This window comes from Notamacropus eugenii, chromosome 5 (assembly GCF_028372415.1).
Source record: "Notamacropus eugenii isolate mMacEug1 chromosome 5, mMacEug1.pri_v2, whole genome shotgun sequence".
NCBI lineage: Eukaryota > Metazoa > Chordata > Mammalia > Diprotodontia > Macropodidae > Notamacropus > Notamacropus eugenii.
In genome coordinates, this window is record NC_092876.1 from 73,880,335 (window position 1) to 73,889,103 (window position 8,769).

Below are 8,769 nucleotides of genomic sequence, written 5' to 3' on the forward strand. Positions count from 1 at the left end.
AGGGATGAAACTATTCCTGGTGATCTTAGGAGAAGGGTCTTGGCTCATTTCTATTGGTTTATGAAGAGATGTGATATTTCAAGTAGTGGTGGTGGCTTGGAACCCTGGTTCATGCTTCATTCTGTCTCTCCCTGAGACTTCAGGGAAGTTGATGGCTTATCAAGTTGCAATAGGGAATTTTATGTATCTGTGTCAAGGCATAGGGGAAGGAATGGACCTGTGACTGAGGATGGGAGATATAATGGATCTGGGACTGCAGTACAAGTGTCAGTGGATTTGTGCCTGGGCACGTAGGAGAAAACAAGGGATCTATGACTGGAAAGAAGATTGTTGATGCATTTGTGAAGGAGATGTGGGTGGAAAAGTTGATTCGTCTCTGACTAAGTAGGAGGAATGTCGATCAATCTATCACTGAGTGTAGGAGAAATAGTGGAGTTTCCAGCAGGGATGAGAGAGCTGATAGATTTATTACTGGGGAAAATGCAGAAGTGGCTTCCTTAGTGCCTTGTTTGCCAAATGCTGTAGGAGAAAGTCATGCAGGTCATTGTCTTATTCCAACACAAAGAGCCCTCATTCACCTCAAAAGGGCACTTGGTGCTTCTCTACAAACATGGAGTGAGCCATTGGCCTTACCTTTCTACTTCAAGTAGGAAAATCAAGGTCATCCAGGTCCATGTTCTTCATCCTTCCTTCTCTCCATTCCCTAGTTCTCCTACCTCACTGACCATGCTTTCTCTGACCCTGATAGCTTTTCCTCCTCTAGCTTTTCCACAAATATGGGTGTGCTCGAAGGTCCTAGCTTCTGTTCTCTTTTCTCTAGGCACTGTCTTCCTCACTGACTCCATCTCCTCCCAGACAAATACAACTAACATTTTGACTCTCACATCTCTATCTAGAGCCCTGATTGCCTTTCTCAGCATCTCCAGATTTTCGCTGCACCTCTCTACCTGAAGGGATCTCCTGACAATTACTTAGGCTCAGTATGGCAAAACAGAACTCCTCTTCTCCCTTCCTCTACAACCCATCAATGAGCTTACTTTTGGACTTGCCTGTTCCTGTGGCTGACACTACTATCTTCTTCTCAGTCATTGAGGCTGAAGATCCCACATGATCTCCAAATGTGTAATATATGTAAAGAATTCTGCAAAACTTGAAATATCACACAGATGTTGTTGCTCCGGAATTTCCTTTTTCTTCCTTATCCAGCTAGTGAGGTGCAAAGTCCTGCAGATTCTACCTCTAAAAGCCCTCTAGGGTCTCTCCTGTCCCCTTCATCCACACACCAAATGCTCTACTTTAGGCCTCTCACCTGGGCTCATCAATAGCTTCCTCACTGATCTCCTTGCCTTCCCTCTTCCTCATGTGTAATTTCCCCTACAAATGCTGACTAAAATGTTCAGCAAAAGCACAGTTCTGAGCAGGTCACTTATCTAATCAGAAAACGTCAGGGGCAAGGAAAGAAGGCTTAACCCCTCATCCTGGTATTCAAGTCTCTCCTAGTCAAGTCCAATTCAGTTTTTAATGATCTTATTATAGAAACTACCTAAGTCACACTGAAGGTGGCTTCTTCATCTGAGAAATTCAGAGGGCCCTGCTTCCCTATGCCCTTTTCCAGTGTTGCAGTCCTAAGCTCCATCATCTCTTTTTCTCTTCCCAGGGCCCTATTGTCTCAATGTCCCCAGCATCAAATCACAGTTCTGTTACTGAATTTATCCTTCTTGGCTTCTCCAGTGACCCCACCTCAAACAGAAACCTTTTCATCATCTTTTTCTTTCTGTACCTCTGCTCAGTCCTGGGCAATGGACTCATCACTATCCTGATCTACCTGGATTGTCACCTCCACACACCTATGTACTTTTTCCTCAGCATTCTCTCCCTACTGGACATGGGTTATATTACTACCACGATGCCTCAGATGTTGGTACATCTGCTTTCCAGTTCTAAGCTCATCTCCTTTGAAGGCTGCTGGCTGCAGATGTATGTATTTGGTGCTCTGAGTCTCACTGAGTGCATCTTCTTTGCAGTCATGGCCTATGACCATTATGTAGCCATCTGCTTCCCACTGCGTTGCATGCTCATCCTCAACTGGGATCTGTGTGTGAGGTTGGTGATAGGGACCTGTGCTTCTGGTTTCTTCTTCTCCCTAGTCCATACCTTTTTTACCATGAATCTCCCCTTCTGTGGTCCTAACAAGGTGAACCATTACTTCTGTGAGGTTCCCTCAGTTCGGAGCCTGGCTTGCATGGACACACACCTTATTGAGATGGTAGACTTAGTCCTTAGCATCTTCATGGTATTAGGGCCTCTGTCACTCATCTGGCCTCCTATGTCCGCATCACCTTGGCCATCCTCAAGATCAACTCCACCCCAAGCTGCTGTAAAGCCTTCTCCACTTGTGCTTCCCACCTAACTGTGGTCACTCTGTTCTACGCACCTGCCATATATATCTATATGAGGCCCAACTCCAGCTACACGCCAGAGAGAGATAAGCAGATCTCACTCTTCTACAATGTGTTCACTGCCCTGCTCAACCCTGTGGTCTACAGTCTGAGGAATAAGGACATAAAGGCAGCATTCATCAAGGTAGTAGTACAGAACAGAGTGGTCTGGTGAGTAGAGAGTCTTGACATAGACTATTCTTCCCTTTCATTTTTCTTTTTGAAACTGTTTCCCTATCTCATCCAGGCTAGAAGTATAGTTCGCACTTATGGTACCAACTCCACTGCTGCTCAGCACCCTTTGTCCCATTCCATTATTGATCTGGGCCAATCTGCCCATCTGTAGGCAGCCTGGTTTCCTCTTCCCCTTGTCCTCTCTTTCCTTGCTCCTGAGGGGCTCAGCATATTGTTGCTGTCCTTAATGTATCCAACTGATTAATTTTATCCCTATCACATGTGAGAACACCCAAACTCAGTTGATTCACGAGCCTTAGCCTCCCCTAATAGCAAGGATTGTAGGTATGTTCTACCATCCAGGGCAGGCAGGGCACATTCATTCCTACAGGTTTTGAGACCTTGGTCTGTGACCTACAACAGGCCTGTAGCATCACTTACCTTCCAGAGTTAACCAGAACAAACTAGAATTCATCTTAGTCCTCATCATCCTCATGAATGAAGAAAGGCTAGTCTTAGATTTGGAATCTCTTTTCAGAAACAGACGTTTAAACTCAGAGATCTCCTCCTCATCTATAAAGAAGGGATGAAAATATTTGCCCTTTTCTCCCTCACAAGGTAATTATAAGGAAAGTACTTTGCAATCTTTAAAGGGTCACATATATTACATATAATTACCTAACACTAATGATATACAATTACATGGAAGGAATCACTCACAAATTATTTACAGAATTCTCACTACATTCCTCCCCATATATCAGTCTTGTGGGAGGCTCTAGTGAAGGCTAGAAAGTAATCTTTGCCCACAACAGAAGGTCAAAGAAAACTGACCTGAGGGAAACACCTAGGAATAGTAGGCATGTAGCCCCTTATCAGTCAGAGGCTGATGAGAAATGCAGTTTTAATCACCTGAAAGGAGGAACTGGATGACTTCAACACATAGAATCCAAGGAGCATTGAAGCCTCAGAGTTGGATGCCCCCAGTGGAAGGCAAGGGAGGTATGGTGCTGCCTTGAACTGAACATAATTGTGAGCAATCAGACCCTCACCTGGCTCCCATTTGCACCTAAGGACTGACCTGCCTGGAGAAAATTGACTGTGATACTCACAGTGGATGAATTTATCCCCTGTATACTTCCTCCTTTCCTGTTTCACAGCGTCCTGCAAAAATTGGTCTGGTACTTATACATTTGTTTATTTGATGTTGGTACTTCTATAATGGGTTTCATCTCTATATAAAAACAAGCTGTTTTTCATTGCACTTTGAGTATTTTCTATACATGAGTACACAACAGTGGAGGTAGGAAGGAGGAAAAAAAACAAACCTCCAGACAAATGGCCCTAACCTGAACCATGACCTTTTATTGAATCTCTGTGTGTGTCTCTACCTCTGTTATTTCTCTATTGCTCTGTCTCTCCATTTCTCCCTTTCAATACCTTTTTCAATCTCTTGTCCAATTTCTCTCTCTCCCCTTCTCTCTTTCTCTCCTCTCTCTCCCCATCCCATTCTATTTCTGTCTCTCTGTCTTTTTTGTCTGCCTCTTGTCTATCTCTCTCTGAAAAACTTTCTCTTCTTTTCTCTCTCTTTGTCTCTATCTCTATTTTCTGTCTTTCTCTTTCTCTCTCTGTGTCTGTCTCCATCTCTGCTACACTCTCTCTCTCTCTCTCTCTCTCTCTCTCTCTCTCTCTCTCTCTCTCTCTCTCTCTCTCTCTCTCCTTATCTCCCACAAACATAAAAACACACAACAAAAGGGAACCAAGTGCTTTTTTAGTACTCCTGGAATGTGACCTTTGTAGAAAGTGAAAGGCTCAAATTTCAATGGCCTAGAACACCTACTGATGGCATCATGGCACTTGTGGGATTTTATCTAATCACTGAATGTGTTTGTAGTAGTGGATGAAAAGGAGAAGGTAGAGAAACATAAGCAAATCTCTGCTTCTTGTTACAAATGTGATTTTGGGAAAGTAACTTCTCCTCTCTGATATTTAGTTTCTTCATCTCTATATTAAGAGACAAAGCCAGATCATTGAAAAAAATTTTTTTCTAGCTTTAAAGTCAAAGGTCTTAGGATCCCTAGTCACAGAGGCAAAAATGAGACTGGGTAAATGCTGGAATGGAGGACCTAGAGAGCTTTCATTTCAATTCAACACACTTTTATTATTTGTAAAACTCTTGACACGATCCCTGGCTCATAGAAAGAAACATAAAAATACTTATTTGCTCCTCCCTCTTCCATCCTTGTCACCTCTCCTACTGAACACGAACTGTGGACAGAAATAGGCACTGGGAGAGATAAAAGGATGACAGTAACACTGCCCTGATCTTATAGTTTAAGAAGAGGCAAAAGCTCGGCAAACAAATGATCCAAGAGAGATTGTGGTGAGAGTCTTTGGTGAGGCACAAATTCCATTTGGTTCAGCAGGTACTAAGTGCTTAGTATGCGCCTGTCACTGTGCTGGGCAACAGACATAGGAAGACAGTTAGAAACTTGCTCCAAAAAGAGCGGAGTGGAGATGGGGGCAATTAGAATGCTCGGTGTTTTGGGGTGGGGGGAGGGGACAAGGGAGGAGAAAATTTAGAGCCCAAAAATTCTGTGAAAATGAATGTTAAAAGTGAAACAAAAAAAAAAAAAGAAACTTGCTCCAAGCTCACTGGCCCAACACCCTTTACAACAGCAGTTTCAGTCCCAAGAGAGCAAATAATGACTCATGCCCCAGGATTTTAGAAGTAACTTTGAGGAATGATTGCTTCTTATGCTATCACTTGAGAGCCCTGTATTGTTCAGGCAATATTCCCAGCACCAAGGGTAACCATGAATATGCCAGGATAGTTCTGAATGACAAAGTATAACAGATTCTCCACATAGAAGGCAGAAGTAAAACATTTAATCACACACAAGAAAGCCAAATCGCAACACCAGCAAGCCAGATCTGTCATAGTAACCAAGAAATCAGTATGCATCAGCTCTGCAGGGGACAAAGGCATTTCCAAGCCTTCCCCTTTCTGCCTCACCCCTCCCTCTGCCCCTCCCCAGGGTCTTCCCACAAACACCTACAGGTGTAGTTGTGCCTGCTTGCCTGTGTCCTTCCCAGCTCTGTCTAGCTTGATCAACTTCCTCTCAGCTCTGCTCCACCCTTTCTGTTCCACCCATTCAGCAAACTCCTCCCACCATGTGTTCCTTAGGCTTCCATGTGATCTAAGCAGGTCACATGGCCTATTTACCATCACATTTGTTCCCAAGATCTTTTGCACTCCTTGCATAGGTTGGTAGGGCAACTGGTATCAACAAAATTATAACAGGGATAACAGAAAATAAGCATATGAAACAATATCTTAGGCAAACTGGTGTCAATAGAACTTTAAATCAATATAGCAGGGATCACACAAAACAAGCATATAAAACAATATCTTGGGTGGTGTTTGAGCAAAAGTACCCCAACATTCCCCCCCTAACAAATGGGGCCCAAAATCTTGGGGTAAGGGGTGAAGGTCTCTTCTTCCATGGATACTTCCCACTGAGATTGGACATAGAGCTGTCTGTGCCCCAAGAGGTCCCATTTAAGGAGTCAGTTCTTTAAGTGGCTTCCAGAGATTGATTGATACAATGTCCAGGGGTGACACATCACACTTGTGGACAAGGGTTGACATTTGGCTTAAGGAATCAGGCCTCTGCAGGTGGAGGGTATAGATACAGGAAATAAATCTTTCAAACAAGTTAAACAGACAAAAAGCCAGAAAGAAACAAGGAGACAATAATGAGAAGCAGCATAGATATAGGATCAGCTGTGCTTCTGGAGTCCATGAACTCACTCTCATAGCCTCATTCATTGTAGATTATATGAGTTAAGAGTAGAATTTGGTAATCATCTTCTCCTGAATAAACAACAGTTACGGTATTATCTTTTGCATGTGCTATAATTTCGGCAATCTCTGGAACATTATCTGGCTCCTATTTTACCCACACTTAGGCTCCCAATTTTATTCTATCAGTAGAACCCGATCCTTCAGTTCTTCTGCTAGTTATTGTGGTAGGAGGGTCAGTTTCTACAAGGGGTATTGTTTCACAAGGAATAATAATCACTTGAACTATTCTGTAACTTTTACAAAACTGTATGAGTTCATCAGAATTTTAGAATGTCACTATAATTTCTCCGTGATAGTTAGAATCTAACACTCCAGCCAATACGTATATTCCTTAAGCTACTAATCTTGATTTAGGTAATATCCATCCAAAATGATTTTTAGGGATTCTTATACATATTCCAGTGCAGATTTTTCTTATTTCTTTTCTATCTAACCTAAAGTCCTGTAAACAATGTGAAACATATCCTACTCAACCAGGTGTCCCTGGATACAGTGCTAGGACATCTAGCCTCACAGCCCAATACTCAACATTTGGGATTTTATGTGTTTGTTGTTTTCTAATTTGCAGATTTGGGGTCATCATTCTGGCTAGAGGTATACTTCCTCAAAATGGTCTACTATTCAAATTATGTAAAGCAGTGAACAAAATATTTTTCCAATGTTGATAAGAATCATTAGAACTTAACTTCCCTAACTGTTCTTTCAATTAACCTAGACACTTGTCATGGAATATGATATGTCCATTCTATATGTTTAATACACTATATTTCTTCATTTCATTATCTTTGAAATGTGACCCATTGTCACTTTGCATCTGCACTAGAGTTCTGTAATATAGACTTATGATACATAGAGTTTTACAGGAGTTTTTCTGGGTTACATTCTTATAGGAATAAGCTGCTATTACATCTGAATAGGTGTGAACACAAGTATATATAAATTTGTATACTTTAGCTTAGGGTAGAGGTTCAATATAATCTATTTGCCAAATCTGGGCTGGTACTTTTCACCTTGCTATCTCTCCAGTTACTACCCTATTAACAGTTTGTTCCTTTTCCAATGTGTATATATATATACATATATATATACATATACATATATGCATATATATATACATATATATGCATATATATATATACGTATATATATGCATATATATATACGTATATATATGTATATATATATAAAATATAATAATATATAATAATATAATATATATATATAATATTCATCTGCTACTTGTTTTAGCAATGAATGAGTGATACTAATACCTTGGTCTTCTGCCCACTGATGTGTTGCTGGACCCCTAAATGACCAGCCATTTGATGGACCCATTTTGCTAGTTGGTGTCAGAGTAGGGACAATATGTTGAGTAGCAGTCTTTGCTAGTTGATCAGGGTGTGCACTGTACTCATGTTCTGGCATGGTGAGGGCCATGTAAGCATCTTCATGAAAAACTGTCAATTTATCAACCGAAGACATGTCCTATATATCTTCCCATAATTCTTTGCCCCAGACTTGTTTGCCATCAATTTCCCAATTTTGATTTTTCCACATGGGCATCCATGGAGCTCACCCATTAGCAACTGCTCATGAATAAGTGAATATATGACTTGTTCTGTTTTGATAGCTTGTTGTATTACCATTAATTCAACATATTGACTACTTCCACCTATTCCAGTACTTTCCAAAGTCCACCTAGTACATGGGCTATAGGCTACAGCTTTCCAGTGTCTTTTGTGGCCGAAATATTTTGCTTTCTCATCAGTAAACCATGCATGTCTCTTTTGTTCTTCAGTTCATCCATCATATTCCTCATTCTATTTTACCAAGGACTGGACCAACTGTTGCTTTGCGTCAGAGGGTTTATCACTTACCTCAGTATCTATGTTTGCTATAGGTTCAAGTAAAGCAGAAATTTCACTTTTGCCAGCTTTAGATCTCTTTTGAATATACCATTTCCATGTAGTTATGCTAACCACTTGAGCATATCCAGTTCCGTGAGAAGTTGGGTTATTCATTACTCAGGTAACAATTGGATTTCCAGGTTTTAATATTACCTCCTGGCCCAAAGACAGTTGATCAGTCTTGACAAAAACCCAATATTCAGCTAACTATTGCTTTCAAAAGGGGTATATTGAATTCCAGATGAAGGGAGTGTCCTAGACCAAAATCCTAAGGGTACATTTCAGTTTTGTTGTTTTTGCAATAAACTCCAGTTTGCATATTTATTCTGTACAATCACTTGTAATTCCACCAGGCCATTTTGCATAAGCCATAAATCTAGGG

The 8,769-nt window shown here is 41.1% G+C and overlaps 1 pseudogene; it reads left to right on the forward strand.

Annotated features, from left to right (window-relative positions):
- The first annotated feature begins 1,507 nt into the window (after positions 1-1,507).
- LOC140508605 (olfactory receptor 2A12-like) lies at positions 1,508-2,613 on the forward strand (annotated as a pseudogene).
- Positions 2,614-8,769: the final 6,156 nt, after the last annotated feature.